This window comes from Convolutriloba macropyga, chromosome 5 (genome assembly GCF_964194025.1).
Source record: "Convolutriloba macropyga chromosome 5, txConMacr16.3, whole genome shotgun sequence".
In the NCBI taxonomy this organism is placed as follows: Eukaryota; Metazoa; Xenacoelomorpha; order Acoela; family Convolutidae; genus Convolutriloba; species Convolutriloba macropyga.
Window position 1 is genome coordinate 18,039,315 of NC_134472.1, and position 20,625 is coordinate 18,059,939.

The 20,625-nt window shown below is 35.0% G+C and overlaps 1 protein-coding gene across 1 annotated transcript in view; it reads left to right on the plus strand.

The window, feature by feature from the left end:
• Window positions 1-20,625, plus strand: part of LOC142339191 (ruvB-like 2) — a 510,084-nt gene that overhangs the window by 399,981 nt on the left and 89,478 nt on the right. The gene's annotated exons all lie outside the window — the stretch shown is intronic.

Genomic DNA, 20,625 nt, shown 5'->3' on the forward strand with positions numbered 1-20,625 from the left:
AATTCGAGTGACTTTTATTCAATTAACCGTCAATTAAACATTTTGGTTTCTGTCTCATTAACAATTTTTTTTTGCAGATTGAGGAAATTAGTTCCTCAAAGCGTTGACAAAAACCTAACGTGGGTATCAAAAAATGAGGAAATTTTTACCAATTTTTTTCAATGTAAGTGCACGTTTTTCGTGTAATAATTGTTGATGGAAATTATTGTGGTTCATAATGAGGAAAAACAGTTATTCAAAGAGAATGGTTTCCTAAAATCTCCACGAGCAAACTGATTAATTGTAAATTTTCAACACTTGGTCTCTAGCAAAAGGAAGTTTATTAAGAAAATCAGTTTTCACTTTGATCTGATCAAAACAATTTTTTGCACTGGTTACCTGTTAAAATTTCTAGCTTAAGAACTGTAATGCAGGTGTTCAAATTCTTTTTTAATTTTAAATCGTGTCCGGAAAAAACAGTCCCAGACAAAACAGTCCAAGGCAAAACAGTCCCAAACAAAATAGTCCCAAGAAAGCAGACAAAACAGTCCCAGACAAAACAGTCCAAAATTGCAAAATATTCCCAGAAAAAAACAGTCCCAGACAAAATAGCCCCCAAGAAAGCAGACAAAATAGTCCAAGACAAAATAGTCCCAAATAACATCGGAACAATCGTAAATCTAATCTACAAACAATTATCAAGCATAATCTATGAGTTAAGCTTCTGAATGCATTGCTTTTAATTGATATGAATTAGGATTAAACCAAAAAATCGTTACAAAATACATTATTTGGCAAAAATTATGTTGTAATCAGCTTAATATTTATTCAATGAAATATAATCACATGAAAATTTAAGGGTTTCGTTGTTAATTGTTGCGAATATGCTTGACTTTATCTTTAGTTCGGACTATTTTGCCTGGGACTGTTTTGTCTGCTTTCTTGGGACTATTTTGTCTGGGACTGTTTTGTCTGTTCACCTTTTATATACGAAAAAAAATCTCATTGCACTGAGAAAAAAAGTTGAAAAAGTGGAAGTAGCTATATGATCTTATCAGATGGGAAAATTAACAAATACTTTTAAATCATCAGTGAAAGTCAATAATTCATACGAAAAAAGACGCACACAAAAATTAAATACCAACAAATTTTTTTTCAAAATCTTAAACATGGGCGAAGAATTGTCAGGACTAATTCTCAATCGCATTTTGCATTCACAAGATGCAACGAAAAATTGCTTGTGGACAAAAGGTCTGAAAGCTCTAATGCAAAATTTTATCGTCGAAATACAAAAAGTAAAAATTGACAAAACCTCAAACACAAATTTTCCTACATAGAACCGAGTTTTTTAGAAACTAAATGCTGATTGCAAAGTCACTCTGATATGTTCGATGCATCTTATTTAATACAACGGATTTTTATATAATTTTGACTTACAAATCGTTTGCTTTATTTTATAAGACGTTTAAATAAAATCAATGGAATGCGTGCCTATGGGGATATAAAACTTGTAATCAAACTACGTAAATGTTAGGGGGAAACTCAACAGGTCCAAGTACTCGTGGCATAAAAATAGGTTCAAAGAAATCCTTTTGTTTTTCATTGCTTTTCCGATCAAACGATGATCATAAATTTTGGTCCGATCAAAAGACTTCCAGCACAAAAACGCGTTTTCGTCTTCCTCTATACTTTAACGTGTCCATTCATGATGTAAGTCATACATGCTGCGGACATCCTTTGTCAATTTTTTAACTAAAGATTTTTTAAAATCAAATTTTCCATAACTGCTCCTTTTTGTTTTAACTTGTTCCCTGAGACTGCATTCGTTTGAGTCTGGATCAGCAAAGTACATTGGGTTGAAAAAAAATCAAGTTGAATCCAGTTGTATTTAGTAATCTTCAACTAAAATGTCTTCATCTAAACTGAACCTTGCATATTGCTGATTTTAATGATTAGCTGTAACTAAATTTGATGAAAGCACTTTTTGTCGTGGAAAAAGATAATTTTTTGCTAGGCAATGTAATCAGAGAATTTTTATGTTGTTCAAATTTTTCAACCTTCAGTTTTTGCTATTTGTTGAGCACATCAAAATTGTTTAAAAGTTTTATCGTTTGAGTCTCTAGCACTCCAACATCAAAATAAATCAAAGCTTGTCACGAGTTCTAGAAAATGAAAAGAAAATTAAAAATTATGAATAAAGTGTTATTTTTCTATGAAAACATGACGCATACCTCCTAAATTCTATAATAGTTGACAAACGCTATGAAGTCTATGATATGATAATTAGAGGGGTAATTCAAGAAAATTATTCTTCGCTATAATTGTTATTAAAATTATTTTTCTTTGTTATTATTAATGAAAATTCAAGGCGGAATTCAAGCTGTCGACAGTTTTCTTTGAAAGAGACAGTTCTCATTATGAGTTGCAAGAAAATATAATATTGCTCTAGCAAATGCATTTTCAGGTGATTGTCTTCTCTAGACAAACATTTTCCAACGCAGTAAAATTGTTTTTCTTCTTGCCCGGGAGAATACAACTAAATAATATATGCCATAAATTGACACAAAAACCTCTGGCGCTCTGAAATGACTCAACACGTTTTTGTATTCTAATTGAATGAATCAGTCGTAGGTATCTCAAGCTTTCAGTATTTCGGAGGGTTGATTGGAAGGGAAAAACAAGTAGCCCTGATTAAAAATTTTGCTCATCAATCCCACTCCTACACTCTTTTCCCCCATAAATGAGAATGGAAAACGGATTACACCCTAATCCCTGCTAATTAGGGGTGAAAGAGGGGTGAAACCTCCTCCCGGGATGTATTTTATTACTTTTCAAATTACGAATGATCAAATGACCACTAAGTTCATGCAACACCTGACTCACTTTTGAAGCTCTCTCATTGTGTCCAGAACTAAATTGGTTAGGTTACCACACATTTTTCCATGCAATAGAAAGGGCATCAATTTTCTGTATTTATTATTTCTGATTATGTTTAAAAAATCGCCAACAATTTTTGACGCTCAGTATTTAAATTTTTCGATAAACATCTTTTATACGTATTTCTGTGGCTTCAGGCTTCAGGAAATTAATCACTTGGATGGTTTGTTTGATCTGTTTTATAGCAAGTTTTCACTATTATATTCAATTTTAACCAGCCTGATCAAACGTTTTCCTTAAAATTTAGGTAACTTTTCCATTCTTGATTACGTTTCAGAAATGAGTGAGGTCTCAGTGCTCAAAAAAGAGCACTACAAAGTCTTGATACATCAATTTTTTTGGTTGGTCAAGACATTTTCTGACGTATAGACACCTTTACCAGTTCTCAGTTGATTTTGATGCCCTTTGTTCTCATTTAATGTACTGCAAAAAAGAACTGAACTACAACCTGATTTCAAAAAATATTTGGGGCTATTTTGTTAACCTTGTGATAATGGCGTTCTCATTGCTCTCTACTTTGCTTCGACGCTTTCCTTAGAGCAGGTTTCATTTTTTTGTAACAGGAAACTTTAAAGCAACTACATTTTGTTAAGAACCAAAAAGAATTGCGAAAAACGATAAAAGACATGGCCAGAAATCGGATCATCGAAAAAATTCAGAGCTTGTCAAAATTCAGAATTTGTATTCTGAATTCTCATTCTGAAACCTTTTGCTATTATTCTCCGTTCTGTTATGCCGTTCATCCGGCGTTTCCATTTTCCACTCGCCCAGTTTTCCGTTTCATGGCTCATAATTCCGGTGGAATTTTTCTTCCTTGCTTCTCGTTTCTCTTTCAATTGAAGCGTTGACGGCTCGAACTTTCCCCAGTATATTCCAATTCTGTTTTGTTGCTTGTCACTCTACAATGCGCTGTCAATTTCAATCTTCTCAATCCTCAATGTCTCATGACTAGGGTTTCATGAATAATTTATAATTCTTTCTGATGCTTGTGCCCCAATGCATTGAATTGCCTGTATTTCTATGCCAGTTTTGTCAGTAGATTGTCAGTTTCTATCGTTTTGCTTAAGTCTTAAAGACCAAAAACTCAAACTTAAAGACCAAAATTGAAGCGTTGCCAGCTGGAACTTTAACCAGTATATTTCAATTCTGTTTTGTTGCTTGTCACTCTACAATGCGCTGTCAATTTCAGTCCTCTTTGCAGTTTTCTTCTGTTCTCGACGAATCCCATCTTTGCTCTTTTGCTGTTGGCTAGGCAAATCGTCTGCATCGGTTTGTGTACAACTCATTCATCTTGTTTGTTTGTCTAAAGTTACTCTCTAAAGTGAATTATATTTTGCTTCCAGTAATAATCAGTAGCCATTTTAGAGGCTAACTTCTGCCAACTTCAAAGCCGAATGGGGAAGCTTTCAAAAAACGAGGTACAGAATTTTAAGATTAAATTAAACGGCTGATTGTCAGGCGCAAGGAAACATTCGCATTTTTTTCTAAAAAAAATGGAACTCTTTTAATATTTGCTCGCAAGGCAATAAAGATACAAATTTTTCAGATACGAGTCAAGCAGTTTGATAAGAAAGTGTCACTAAGGAAAACGATATTTTTTAAACAAAAAAACCACAATTGAAGTAAACAAACACACTGTTTTATTCAAAGACAGGTTCCCATCTAGTTTCCTCCAAAAAACAAGACCGTTTGATAGAAGGAACAAAAAAAGAACTCAAAAACAACGCGAAGCAGAACTGCGCAAAACTGGAAGACTGGGCCCCGTCCATAAGTGGAAAACTGTGCCCCAAAATAAGTGGAAAATCCGAAGCTCGGAAGCTTGGAAAGGAATATTGTTATTGCATCGCTGATGCTATGGTAAAAAAAAATTGATTCATTGAACAATTCATTTGTTTGCATTCACTACAAGGATGAAATGAGAAAACTGTTTGCAGACATGAACAGGAAACGTTTCGAAGAAAAAAACACCTGCTTATGATTGGTTAATTTATCTTTGTACTTTAGCGAAAAAACTAAAATTTGCACTTTGTTGTTTCTGTTGTAGTAATCTTACATGCAACTGCTCAGGTCAATTTTTTGAATAAAAAAGTCTTTTGATTCCCAGTGATGAATGCTTGTACGCATTTTAAAATTGAGGCTCATAACAAGCTTAAGGAAACTGCAGATCAGGTTAACACTGCTAATATTGTCGCAGTTCTCTTGAAGCCATTAACACCCAAGACAAAAAAAGAACCCTTGCGCACACGACCAACCACTATACTTTTACTTGCCTACCAAGAAAACTTTAACCGAGAAGATTTCTGTACACCACCAACAAGTTTCAACAAGTTTCTACATACAGCCAACATGGTCACCACTGGCTTGCAATTTTCGAAGCAAGTCTTTGAAAACTCAGCAGGAAGGCAAGTAAAATGGTTGTTCGCTGTGGATTAATTCAAAAAAAATTAAATAATTAAAACAAACGTTTTCTCTGTAACTAGTATTATCGGGTTAGGAAGACTTAAAGTTGCAGTGTTTACAACTAAAATGATTTAAACTTCTCTGGTGACTTTGTCACGATTCCATAGATACAAAATTTGAAATTTAAATTAAACGAAATGTTTCTGTCAATTTGTTTCCGGTTTTGCAATTTTTTGCTGTTTTTCACTCCTTTCACTATTTTACTCTATTTCTTTGAGTGGCACCATCGTCCTTAAAATTTCGCAATCAACTCGAAATCCATTTCAGGATAGACCGTTACGCGACAATGATGGCGCAACAAAAACAATCGACAATTTGAAATTACTTCTTTTTGTTAAAGATCTACTCTCTTTTTGAGCCGAAGCACCCAGTTAAAGACAAATTTCATAAAACACATTTTCTGGAAGAAATTGATAAATCAGAGAATAAACTAAGACAAAATGGAGCAAGTCGTGAAAAGTTCTGTGAAATTGAAGCATCTGCTAAATGGCACGCTAAGAACCTGAGAGAAACACCGGTGGATAGAGGTCCGTCGAAAGTGACCAACTATTTTAAAGAACATGACCTACTATTAGTACCATTTGACAAAAGAAATGGTTTTTGCGTAATGGGAAAGTCGACATACCAAACAAAACTCGACCAAATCCTTGATTGTCCTCAGTTTTCACGGATAGACTTAAGCGACGACATCATAGCAAAAATTGAAAACGACATTAACAGCACTTTATTGGAAATGCGAAAAGAGAACTTGATAAGCGAAAATTTATCAGAGGTGAGATCAACTGGCGCACAAACCGCCAGAATTTATGGTCGGGCTAAAGTGCGCAAGAAAGAAACACCATTGCGCCCTGTTCTGTCAATACCAGGGATACCAGAATTTTTAACGCCGCTCTTTGAGCGAGTGCCTGGGACAAACATTGACACTTCCAGTTTACAAGCGAGAGAAAAACTTGAAAATTTTGAACTTGAAGATTACGAGCAAACAATTTCTTTGGATGTAAAAAAATTGTATACAAATGTACCGGCTTCTGTGTCAATTGAAACAGCTCTGAGATCCTTGTAATCAAATGATAACGCACCAGACATCGAACGATCCACACTCAAGCTCTTAGTGAAACTGGCAGTCACTAATGTTCATTTCAAAAGTAACGATAACTGGTACTGTCAGAAAGGCGGCCTGGCAATGGGAGCATCCCTAGCAGTTGTATTAGCTAACATTTGGATGAAGTCCTTTGATGAAGTATTGAGTGACGCAAGTCAAACACCGGGTGTGAGAATTAAAGATCCCAAAAAAATATCCACATTGCAATTAAAAAAAATTGCTTGAAACAGCAAAGCTTTCGGATGCGCAAAATGCGAGAACTGGTACGATATCGATTGCCAAAATATAAAAAAGAGCAATTCGAAAAATTGGGGGATATTGTTTGAATATGTCTGAACTGCAAAGATATGCAAGTAGGTGACTATGACAGAAACCTAAATCTTTTTAAAAGATATGTAGACGACAGTATTTTTACCATTACAGACAACCCAAATAAATTGCTTCAAGAGGTCAATGATTTGCATCCAAATTTAGAGTTCACTCTTGAAACTCAAAATGATAAGAGCGAATTAGCGTTTTTGGATATGGAAGTGCACGTCAATTAACAAAGATCGATAACTTGTAAGTGGTACCAAAAACTAACAGACACTGGTACTATCATTAATTTCCGAAGATGTGCACCACTTCAACAAAAGAAAAATTTTGTTGAAGTGACAATCCATAGGCAAGTGCGGTGCACGAGTAAATGGAAGAACTTTGAGAAAGCTTTAAAAATGAATGAAAGAATTTGGCGGTAAAATTAATATCTAGGGTGTTGGTCTTCAAAAATAGTAATCAAAACGTTGAAAAACATTTTCACACAAGCAAAGATTTTGATCAATTCACTCGCGCAAAACACTTCATATTGATCAATAAAGAAAAAGAACAATGAAAAACTTTCCTTATTTAGGTAATACAGACGTAAATTTAGCCTAAGGCTGAAGGAAAAACTATATATGGCAGCAGAATTAAATGTGATCTTCACAATCCGCAAACTCAAGACATGCTAACCATCATTGAAATCGGGGTTTCAGAAGCAACTGAAGTCCCATGTGTCACACCAGATATCTTGTAGTTGATGTAACTCCAACTATGTCGGGCAGAACTGCAGAAAGATCGTAACAAGGATTTGGGAGCAATGGAAACAGACTCCCCAGTTGGACAACATGTGAGTGAACTTTGTGGCTCTTCGCAATTTTTTGAGTGGTGTGTCATTGGTCAGGGCAACGATCCGTAAAAACAAATGACACTGGAAGCCATTAATATTGCGCAGCGAAAGCTGGCACCTAACAAGCGGGATACATACAGGAGCAGAAAGCTAACACTTATAATCTACATGCACACATTTAGCTGTTTTCGAAAATTATAATGGATATGTCTCACGACTAGGGCTTCATGAAAAAAATTATAATTCTCCCTGATGCTTGTGCACCAATGCATTGAATTGCTGTGTTTCTATGCCAGTTTTGTCAGTAGATTGTCAATTTCTATCGTTTTGCTTAAGTGTTAAAGACCAAAAACTCCTAAAAAATGGTAGGTAATTAAAATTTGTCCCCACCTAAACTCACAGAGCTTTTTCAATTCCAGGGCTTACAAATCCTGGGGGACCTTTCTTCCACGCTTCGCATTTTTCGGTCAATTGAAGCGTTGCCCGCTGGAACTTTAACCAGTATATTTCAATTCTGTTTTGTTGCCTGTCTCTCCACAATGAGCTGGCAATTTCATTTCATTTTGCAGTCTGTTTATCTTCTCGACAAATCCCATCTGTGCTCTTTTGCTGTTGGCTAGGCAAATCGTCTGCATCGGTTTGTGTACAACTCATTCATCTTGTCTAAAGTTACTCTCTAATGTGAATTATTTTTTGCTTCCAGTAATAGTCAGTTGCCATGAGGCTAACTTCTGCGAACTCTAAAGCCAAATAGGGAAGCTTTCAAAAAACGAGGTAAAGAATTTTAAGATTAAATTAATTGACTTATTGTCATGCAGAAGGAAACATTCGCTTTTTTTCTTAAAGAAAGGGAACACTTCTAATATTTGCAAGGCAATAAAGATACAAATTTTTTATAAACGAGTCATGCAGTTTGATAAGAAAGTGTCACAAAGGAGAACGATAATTTTAAACAAAAAAACAAAAATTAGAGAGACAAACATATTGTTTAATTCAAAAACGAGTTCCTATTTAGTTTTCTCATAAAAACAAGGCCGTTTGATAGAAGGTACAAAAAAACCAAAAAACGGGCGTGTCATAACTGCGCAAAACTGGAGTACTGGGCCCTTGTCAATAAGGGGAAAACTCAGCCCAAATAGGCAGAAATTCTGAATCTTGGAGAAGAATATCGTTATTGTGTAGCTGTTGCTATGGCAAAAAAAATTGAATCAATCAATGTTTCATTAGTCTGCATTCACTACAAAGTTGAACAGGGAACACTGTTTGCAGATATGAACAGGGAACTCTCCGTAGAAGAACGGGAAATGCTTATGATTGGTTAGTTTATCTTTGTGCGGCATGACAACAGTCTTAGCGAAATGAGAAGATTTTGCACCTTGCTGTTTCGTTGTGGCATTTTTACAAGCAGCAGTTCAGGGCAATTTTTTGAATAAAAACCCTTTTTGTTTCCCCTGATGAATGCTAGTGCGCAGTTTAATATTGAGGATCCTAACAACCTTAAGAAAAGTACAGATAAGGATAGCACTGTTAAAATTGTTGCAGTTCTCTTGATACCAATAGCACTCAAGACAGAACCCCTGAGCACACGGCTAGCCACTAGACTCTAACTTGCTTCCCAAAAGAATTTTAACAGAAGAAATTTCTGTGCACCACAAAACATGCAGGACTTACTCTAACAGCAAAGCAATCAACTGGTAGTACAGGTAAATTATCCGGGGTTTAAAATTTCTGCCTGACCCAAAAACGCCCCCACTGACCATTGACAGTAATGTTCAAAATTTTTCCTCATATAACCTGCTGAATACATTGAATTCTTTTTTCCCGAAAACATGATCATCAATTGCTTGCAATTTTCAAACCAATTCTCTGAAAACTGAGCACGAAGGCAAGAAAAATGTATATGGTTTATCCCTAGGGTTTTATGAATAAATTATAATTCTTTTCCATCCATGTGCCCCCAAAGTATTTAATTGTCTGTATCTCTATGAGAGTTTTATCAGTAGTTCATCAGTTTCTCTCGTTTTGCTTAAGTTCTAAAGACCAAAAACTCCTGAAAACTGGCATGTGACTAAAATCTGACCCCACGTATTCTCACAGAGCAAACTGAATTAACTTTCTCCAGCCACCATGAGCTTCAGTTGCTTGCAGTTTGAAAACCAAGTCTTGCAAAAGATGAGCTTGGAACACTGAAAGTTCAACCCTCCTAACTGACAGCACTTAGAAGCACATTTAATTGTTCATTAGTACCTAGCGCAGTAAGGCTGCTGCAAAACCAAGAAAAATACATGGCATCCCTCAACCATGCAATCGTTATTTCAACTTATTCCAATCAAGTTTTGTTCTGATCACATAACGCCATTGGTGTCCCAAACATGTTGCCCATTTTTAAACCACCATGTATGGAGCACTTCGCCAAACCCTAATATCTAGGGTGATTCTACAAACAAGTCCGCCTGACGGAAGAATTGTAATTCAGAACACCTAAAACTTGAACAATTTAAAGTCAAGAGGACTATCTTCTAGCGTTTTAATACTATCAAGCAAAACCACTATCTTCTGGCAAGTTGTAGCTTTGGTATCATTACTGCGTAAATTTTTGAAAGCAATAGCAGATCTCAATTCTATAATTTTATTTGCAAAAAGCAACCAGATGGAATCAGTTCTCCAACTTAAAAAAAAACAAAGTAAAAACTGAAGATACGGATTTTATGTTCCATTGTGTTTGGCTGGCATAGTGGACCCTACAGTCCCGAGTTGCCTTTAGTTTCAATTAAATTAAATGAAAGTGCGGTCAAACACAGGCTCTTTCAGTGCGCACGAGGACAATATCAGCAGATTCCCGCCTCTCAAGAGTCCTAATGGCAATAACGTCCTAAACTATTCTCTAACCAAGCCATTTTTTCCTTTTTAGCTCCTGCTGAGATCTGAGACATGGCAATATTCCATGGTGAAGAAATTTTTGACAAAACTCCCTCAATAACTAACCATTAACTTGTTTCTTGTTGATTTATGCGAGTCACAAAAAAGCTTTCGATTCACAAATGCGAGTCACAAAAAAATAAGTTTGAAGACCACTGCTTTGAAGCAAAATAGCTTATGACAATTAAAGCTTAATAAATCAAACAGCGCAAACCATCCCTTAAGCCGAGGGACAAGTACAAAAACCGAAAAATAGCATTTATGTAATAATTATCAAAACTTAGCTGAGAATGAGGGAATTTCGAAAGTGAAAATAGATGGAATTGTACTATGGGAATAATGATTTCATTTTTAATACCTGTAATTAACAATTGGTTCAGTTTTAGCGACTTTTCCAAAAACAATTTTTGATTTTACCGACTTCTCACCACAGATTGAATATAGACAGTTGACTTCACTGTTGGAGGCATCTTTCATTCACGGGCACGTTTCATCAGAACAGATCGTGAACTAAACAAGACAAAAAACAAAGCAAAAACAAGGTAAATCGCTTCCAATGGCAAGAAACGACACTGTCGCCAATCGGAGGGTGGCTAAGTTGCAGTTTTTCAATAAGAGGAGATCTCATTTTTGTAGCTTCCTACGAAGACATTGTTTTGTTGACTATGAGAATGGAAGATGTTGAGAGTAGGAATCTGCGATTGCATTTTATATATAAAAACAGAGAACACTATTATTCGATATGTACGCAAAAATGTTTAAATTTAACCCAAGAAAGATTATAAAGAAACGATCAAATTTATTGACGGGAGATTAGATTGATCAGTAAATGGGTTCAGGGCAAAACTCTGGAAAAAAAATTTACTTAAGAAAGTTTTGTGCGTTGCAGCGAAAATTAAGGCCGCGTCGATAAATTTGGGCCTGAACTTTGGGTTTTTAAACGTGTCGGGCTGAACTATAAAAATGACAGTCAAGCGCTGCAGTGGTTAAGTGTTTCAAATTTCTCTTCTTTTTGTATGCTTTTTGGTGACATTGATTTTAATAACGTCATTTGAGAATTTCTTAAGGGTAAAAAGAAAGAAAAAAGAAAGAAAGAAAGAAACAAAGAAAGAAAGGAGAGAAAAAGAGAGAAAGAAAGAAAGAAAGAGAGAGAGAGAGAGCGAGAGAGAGAGAGAGAGAGAGAGAGAGAGAGAGAGAGACAGAGAGAGCAAGAGAGAGAGAGAGAGAGAGAGAGAGAAAAATTGATTTCTCGGACAATGACAAACAAACAGATGTTATACCCAGGCTGAGGTCCCAGACCCAAAGTGGATATGTCCAGACAGGTCCAGACGGAAAGTGCCTATGTCCAGACCGTCCCAGACTCAAAGTGCATATGTCCAGACCGTCCCAGACGGAAAGTGGATATGTCCAGACTTTCGTGCGTTCAAAATTTTTCGTGCGTTCTTCGTGCGTTCGAAGACAAATATGTCCAGACCATCCCAGACCGAAACAGTATATGTCCAGACTTTCGTGCGTTCTTGTCCAGACCATCGTGTGCTCCAACTCAAATTCGTGCGTTCAATGCCAAATTTTTAGTGCGTCCATGTCCAGACCATCGTGCGGTTATGTCCAGACCACCCTGCGTTCAAATCCACACCATCGTGCGTTCATGTCCAGACTTTCGTGCGTTCACCAGACCGAAAAAAAATTACATCCTGGGGTGCAGTGCTATTCCTTGAAGATGAAGACAGAGAGGGTTCCAAAATTCCACAAATCCATATGTTTAAGGTTTATCAAAAAATTTGATTTTAAATCACTTTTTCTTTAAGATTGAGGGATAAACCGACCCCTCCAACCAGGGTTGGGATGTTCGATTTTTCGCTCAGTACTATAGAAGAATTGATTTAAAGAAAAAACTTTTTGATATTTGCACTACTTTGGTCTCCCTTCAAAACTTTCCAGTTTCACTTGCATCCAACTGATTGTTTTTGCAAATCTTTAAGAGTAATTTGAAAGTAGATTACAGCAAGAACTCAAAAACCTAGGTTGCGGGTCGAATTTTTGCTCCGTCATAGAGAAAAAAATGATTTAAAAATAATATAAAAAATGATATTTGCATTTCATTTGTTTAAAAACCGACCTCCCACACTAGGTTTTTGGAATCTTCCTGTTATCTCCTTTCATATTATACTTGCAATTTTTCAAAAAAATTGTTGGGTGCAAATGAAACTGGAAAGTGTTGAAAGGAGACAAAATTAGTGAAATTATCGAGAAATTTTTATTTTTGGATCATTTTTCTCTATATGATGCAGCAAAAAATTGACCCCCCAACCTTGGTTTTTGAAATGTTACTATAATCTATTTTCAAATTATACCTGCAATTCTTCAAAAAAATCAGTTAGATGCAAGTGGAACTGGAAAGTGTTGAAAGGAGACAAAAGTAGTGAAATTATCAAAAAAATTTATTTTTGGATCATTTTTTTCTATATGATGCCGCAAAAAATTGACCCCCCAACCTTGGTTTTTGATATGTCACTACAATCTATTTTCAAATTATACCTGCAATTCTTCAAAAAAATCAGTTAGATGCAAGTGAAACTGGAAAGTGCTGAAAGGAGACAAAAGTAGTGAAATTATCGAAAAATTTTAATTTTGGATCATTTTTTTCTATATGACGCAGCAAAAAATTGACCCCCCAACCTTGGTTTTTGAAATGTTACTATAATCTATTTTCAAATTTTACCTGCCATTCTTCAAAAAAATCAGTTAGGTGCAAGTGAAACTGGAAAGTGTTGAAAGGAGACAAAAGTAGTGAAATTATCGAGAAATTTTAATTTTGGGTCGTTTTTTTCTTTATGATGCAGCGAAAAATTGACCCACCCAACCTTGGTTTTTGAAATTTTACTATAATCTATTTTCAAATTATACCCGCAATTCTTCAAAAAAATCAGATAGATGCAAGTGAAACTGGAAAGTGTTAAAAGGAGACAAAAGTAGTGAAATTATCGAAAAAAATTTATTTTTGGGTAATTTTTTTCTATATGATGCAGCGAAAAATTGACCCCCCAACCTTGGTTTTTGAAATGTTACTATAATCTATTTTCAAATTATACCTGCAATTCTTCAAAAAAAATCAGTTGGATGCAAGTGAAATTGGAAAATGTTGAAAGGAGACAATAGTAGTGAAAATATCAAAAATATTTTTTTTGAATCTTTTTTTCTATATCATGGAGCAAACAAATGACCCACCACCCACCAAATTTTTCGAAATCTTGCTTTAATCAATTTTCAATTTATACTTGCAATTTTTCAAAAAAAAATTGTTGGGTGCAAGTGAAACTGGAAAGTGTTGAATACAGACAAAACTAGTGAAAATACAGTTTTTGGGATTGGTTCATGGTATTTTCCAAGCCCAACCAAACTTGATATGGACTATCCCCAGTTTATGTACATTATGAGACAAGAAAAATCAGCTACAGCTTACCTCTAGTAAAAATTAGTTTTTCGTACGGAAACTTGTGATTATTTCAAGTAAGTAATTTTAAAAATTGGTCTTTTTCATTAGGTTTCATTACTGTCTAAATTTAGCCAATATTGATATGGAGTATCCCCGAAGTATAAAGACACTGCGACAAAAAAGTTTTAGCTATAGCTTGCCTCTGGAAAAAGTTAGGTTTTCGCACAAAAATTTGCGATTATTTCAAACGAGTAATTTTAAAAATAATTCTTTTTGAATAGGTCAGAAAAGTGTTAAAATTCAATCAAACTTGGCATGTAGAATTCCGAATGTCGTAAAAGGTAGAACAAAAACGATTAAGGCTATAGCTTACCTCTGGGACAATTTAGCTCTGAAACGGCCATTTGCGATTAATTCGAAGAAAAAAACTTGAAATATTCTTTTTTTTTGTTTGGGCCATAGAGCAATCCCAAGGAAACCAACCTTTGTACGGAGTATCCTCACTTTATTTGAGTTTAGAATGAAAAAAAAATGGCTATAACTTGCGTATATAAAAAATTAGTTGCTGTTAGTTAAATTTTTCATTTATTCGACTAATTGGGTATTTTTGACCTCGTCAATAAGATCTTCAACTCAAACAAAAACCGTTACAGAGCTAACTTGTCATGTGTTTAAATGAAAAAAAAAGAAATGTTTGGCATAGCTTGCCTTGAAGCAAATTATTTAGTGAAACAATTTTTGTTGAGTCTAGAATTCGTAAATTTTTTTCAGTGTCCTCACAATAAAAAACACTTGTTTTATTGTTTTTAGGTTACTTCAAACTAAAAATCTTCTTCAATATTAACTGAGCTAAGCATATTATACATTGCGCGAACAGAAATGATCATTTGTTTATCTTTTATGCCTTAAAATTGCTGGAATTTTCCAAAAATTTTCCCGTTTTTTTTTTGGGGAAGTTATGAATTTATCATTATTTTTTAACCTATATTAAACAGAAATATGACATATTTATGCTTGTTATTCTGCACAGAAACTCTACTTTTGGGATCAGTATACACACTTTATCGTTTACAAAAATATGATGTCAAAAAATTCAAAAGTATCGGGAAAAAAAATAAAAAAAAGCTTTTTTTGACATTTCTTACTGGTTTTAACTAATGTTTTCACATTGAAACCATACTTTTTTGTACTCGTCGAGCAGTTTATTATCAGAACCTAACCATTAAACCATTTTTCAGATAAAAATTCTGGAATTTCGTTGAGAAAATGGTCAAGGAAGACCACCTAGTCGAGGTCGAAATTTCGAAAAAAATCGAATTTTCAAAGTTGTTTATGTTTATAACTTCAAGCATGTAGAGAATTGGAAAAGGTTCTATAGCTCAAAATGAAGCTTAGCTAATTTGCTTTACGATCATGTATATCATTATAGGGTTCGCTGGGACCTACGATCAAGTTTTTCCGCTTACACTAAAAAATGCCGAAAATCAGCTGTTTTGGACCAGGGGGTCAAAATCGTAAAATCGTCAAAACTTAAAAACTGTTTTTCGGAACTTTTTTATGCTCCAAATGATAGCCCTTTTCTTCCTGATTCCAAAACACCTTCATTTTTAAGAATCCGTTCAGTAGTCTTTGAGAAATAGCCCTTTAAAATCATCCTGGGGCGACCCAATATAGCTATATAACTTGGGGCGGCAAATTATAGCTGGAGCTCGTCAATTTATATATATATATATATATATATATATATATATATATATATATATAGCTATAATACAACAGGTGCAGTTTTGGAGCTTTTGAAATATGAAACTTGAGTTTGATCCTCTTTACAGGTAAGTTATATCCGTTGACCATATGAAAAATTCGAATTGCGTGCCCCGTGGTCAAACGACAGCTATACGCCGACTGAGCATGTGATCTGACAGCAGGAGGTGTGCTATGAAGTGCTGTCCGGCTAGACCATTATAATTAACCTGCAAAGAGGTGCATATGAAACGAAATGTATCGGAAACGTTCAAATGGTGATAGTAAGTTAGTGAAAGCAATGAGAAAGTGTCAGAGCCCCCCCCCACGCACCCCCCCCCAAATCCGGCAGCTACACCAGAATACCCCCGCCCGTGCTACGTGTCGTACCGTACGAGTGTTGCACGTCACAGAATAGCTGCGCGCGCTGCTGTAGAGCGCAGATCAGAGTGTCGGGCGTGCCCAAGTTCATTTTAATAGCAGGAACTGAGTATTTTAGATCAAGTGAGATGTAGTCAAGGTATTTTGACGACCATGTACCTGGACAAGGAGTTAATGTCAATGATTTCTTGAGTCCAGGAGGACGCAGAAAGGAGATAAGAGTTAAATGTTCCCAAGATTTTAAAAAAGACAAGGACTTATATAGGACAAGACGTCAAGTTGATTTAGATCTCGCAACCTCTATAAGGTTCGTCAATTTCCAAGCTAAGTGCGAACCTGGGCAAGTACTAGCGAAAGTCTGGAAGATATTTAAGAACGCGAAATCGATCAAGTTGGGCAAATTAAGACCAAATCAGAAAACGGGCGGAAAGAAACAATGGCGTTACAATGGCTGGGTCAATTTTTTTGGCAGTGGAGACTGCAAACGTGCCAGGAGTCTTATTGAGAAAACGAGAGAAAAATACGGCGAAATGATCATTGAAAAAGTTGGCAAGATCAGATGTCTTGGTTTTCATACCAAGAAGAAGGTTGTAGCTTTACCGAAAAAAAGAATTCCTGCAAAAAAGGAAGTGCCTAGGCAATTTTCCAGCTGGGGTAAACGATGGTCCTCAATAAACGAAAGTCGATTTGCGGATGATGTTTTTGATTGTTTATTATCAAATGGTATTGTGCTAGTCGAGTAATTGTTATAGCAATGTTGTTTTAGTGTTTGCCGTGTTGTTTTATTCTTCCATATTGAGAAGTTATTTATTTGATGCTTATTTAGCTAATCTGAATTCAGAATTGTCCCATCTGAGAGCTTTTTTTTTCTTTATCATTTATTTGTACTGCTTCTATTAACTTTTGCGTGGTTTGTTTTTGAGGATTCTGCAGGGGAAACCCTAGATTAACAACAGAATCGTTGAAAACATTCCATTATTATCTCAAAAGTACGATTTTTCCGCATTTTAGAAGTTTTAGAAATTGAAAAATAGGTCTTTTTCAACAGGTCAAGGAGTTGTTCAAATCAAACCAAACTCGGTATGCAGTATCCCCAGGGTATGTAGAGTGTAAAACAAAAAGAATTTTTGGTATAGCTTGCCTAGGAAAAAAGTTAGTATTTCATAAGGAAATTTGCAATTATTTCAAATATTTATTTTTTAAATATAGTATTTTTCGTCGGGTCAAGGAGTTGTCCAAATCGAACCAAACTCGGTATGCAGTATCCCCAGGGTATGTAGAGTGTAAATCAAAAAGAATTTTTGGTATAGCTTGCCTAGGAAAAAAGTTAGTATTTCATACGGAAATTTGCAATTATTTGAAATATTTATCTTTTAAATATAGTATTTTTCGTCGGGTCAAGGAGTTGTCCAAATCAAACCAAACTCGCTATGCAGTATCCCCAGGGTATGTAGAGTGTAAAACAAAAAGAATTTTTGGTATAGCTTGCCTAGGAAAAAAGTTAGTATTTCATACGGAAATTTGCAATTATTTCAAATATTTATTTTTTAAATATAGTATTTTTCGTCGGGTCAAGGAGTTGTCCAAATCGAACCAAACTCGGTATGCAGTTTCCCCAGGGTATGTAGAGTGTAAAACAAAAAGACTTTTTGTTATAGCTTGCCTAGGAAAAAAGTTAGTAATTCATACGGAAATTTGCGAATTTCGCGAATAACGAATTTTGAAAATAGGTCTATTTCACCGGGTCAAGGAGTTGGCCAAATCAAACCAAACTCGGTATGCAGTATCCCCAGGGTATGTAGAGTGTAAAACAAAAAGAGTTTTTGGTATAGCTTGCCTAAGAAAAAAGTTAGTATTTCATACGAAATTTTGCGATTATTTCAAATATTTAATTTTTAAATATAGTATTTTTGATTGGGTCAAGGAGTTGTTCAAATCGAACTAAACTCGGTATGGAGTATCCCCAGGGTATATAGAGTCTAAAACAAAAACAATTTTTGCTATCGCTTCCTAGGAAAAAAGTTAGTTTTTCATACGGAAATTTGCGATTTTCGCGAATAAGGAATTTTAAAAATAGGTCTTTTTCATCGGGTCAAGGAGCTGTCGAAATCGAACCAAACTCGGTATGCAGTATCCCCAGGGTATGTAGTGTGTAAAACAAAAAGAATTTTTGGTATAGCTCGCCTAGGAAAAAAGTTAGTATTTCATACGGAAATTTGCGAATTTCGCGAATAACGAATTTTGAAAATAGGTCTATTTCATCGGGTCAAGGAATTGTCCAAATCGAACCAAACTCGGTATGCAGTATCCCCAGGGTATGTAGAGTGTAAAACAAAAAGAATTGTTGGTATAGCTTGCCTAAGAAAAAAGTTAGTATTTCATACGGAAATTTGCAACTATTTCAAATATTTATTTTTTAAATATAGTATTTTTCGTCGGGTCAAGGAGTTGTCCAAATCAAACCAAACTCGGTATGCAGTATCCCCAGGGTATGTAGTGTGTAAAACAAAAAGAATTTTTGGTATAGCTCGCCTAGGAAAAAAGTTAGTATTTCATACGGAAATTTGCGAATTTCGCGAATAACGAATTTTGAAAATAGGTCTATTTCATCGGGTCAAGGAATTGTCCAAATCGAACCAAACTCGCTATGCAGTATCCCCAGGGTATGTAGAGTGTAAAACAAAAAGAATTTTTGGTATGGCTTGCCTAGGCAAAAAGTTAGTATTTCATACGGAAATTTGCGAATTTCGCGAATAACGAATTTTGAAAATAGGTCTTTTTCATCGGGTCAAGGAGTTGTCCAAATCAGACCAAACCCGATATGGAGTATCCCATGTGTACCTAGATTATAAAACAAAAAGAATTTTTGCTATAGCTTGCGTAGGAAAAAAGTTAGTTTTTCGTACGTTAATTTCCGATTAATTCGAATAATTAATATTAAATAATTTTTAAAAATAGGTCTTTTTGATAAGGTCAAGGAGTTGTTCAAATCAAACCAAACTCGGCATGGAGTATCATCAGGGTATATAGAGTATAAAACAAAAACAATTTTTGGTATAGCTTGCCTAGGAAAAAAGTTAGTATTTCATACGGAATTTTGCGATTATTTCAAATATTTAATTTTTAAATATAGTATTTTTGATCGGGTCAAGGAGTTATTCAAATCGAACTAAACTCGGTATGGAGTATCCCCAGGGTATATAGAGTCTAAAACAAAAACAATTTTTGCTATCGCTTGCCTAGGAAAAAAGTTAGTTTTTCATACGGAAATTTGCGATTTTCGCGAATAAGGAATTTTAAAAATAGGTCTTTTTCATCGGGTCAAGGAGTTGTTCAAATCAAACCAAACTTGGTATGGAGTATCCCCAGGGTATGTAGAGGGTAAAACAAAAAGAATTTTTGCTATTGCTTGCCTAGGAAAAAAGTTAGTTTTTCATACGGAAATTTGCGATTTTCGCGAATAAGGAATTTTAAAAATAGGTCTTTTTCATCGGGTCAAGGAGTTGTTCAAATCAAACCAAACTCGGTCTGCAGTATTGTCAGGGTATGTAGAGTGTAAAACAAAAACAATTTTTAGTATAGCTTGCCTCGGAAAAAAGTTAGTATTTCATACGGAAAATTGCGAATTTCGCGAATAACGAATTTTGAAAATAGGTCTATTTCATCGGGTCAAGGAGTTGTCCAAATCGAACCAAACTCGCTATGCAGTATCCCCAGGGTATGTAGAGTGTAAAACAAAAAGAATTTTTGGTATAGCTTGCCTAGGCAAAAAGTTAGTATTTCATACGGAAATTTGCGAATTTCGCGAATAACGAATTTTGAAAATAGGTCTATTTCATCGGGTCAAGGAGTTGTCCAAATCAAACCAAACTCGATATGGAGTATCCCATGTGTACCTAGATTATAAAACAAAAAGAATTTTTGCTATAGCTTGCGTAGGAAAAAAGTTAGTTTTTCGTACGTTAATTTCCGATTAATTCGAATAATTAATATTAAATAATTTTTAAAAATAGGTCTTTTTGATAAGGTCAAGGAGTTGTTCAGATCAAACCAAACTCGGCATGGAGTATCATCAGGGTATGTAGAGTATAAAACAAAAACAGTTTTTGGTATAGCTTGCCTAGGAAAAAAATTTGTATTTCATACGGAATTATGCGATTATTTCAAATATTTAATTTTTAAATATAGTATTTTTGATCGGGTCAAGGAGTTGTTCAAATCGAACCAAACTCGGTATAGAGTATCCCCAGGGTATATAGAGTCTAAAACAAAAACAATTTTTGCTATTGCTTGCCTAGGAAAAAAGTTAGTTTTTCATACGGAAATTTGCGATTTTCGCGAATAAGGAATTTTAAAAATAGGTCTTTTTCATCGGGTCAAGGAGTTGTTCAAATCAAACCAAACTCGGTATGGAGTATCCCCAGGGTATGTAGAGGGTAAAACAAAAACAATTTTTGCTATTGCTTGCCTAGGAAAAAAGTTAGTTTTTCATACGGAAATTTGCGATTTTCGCGAATAAGG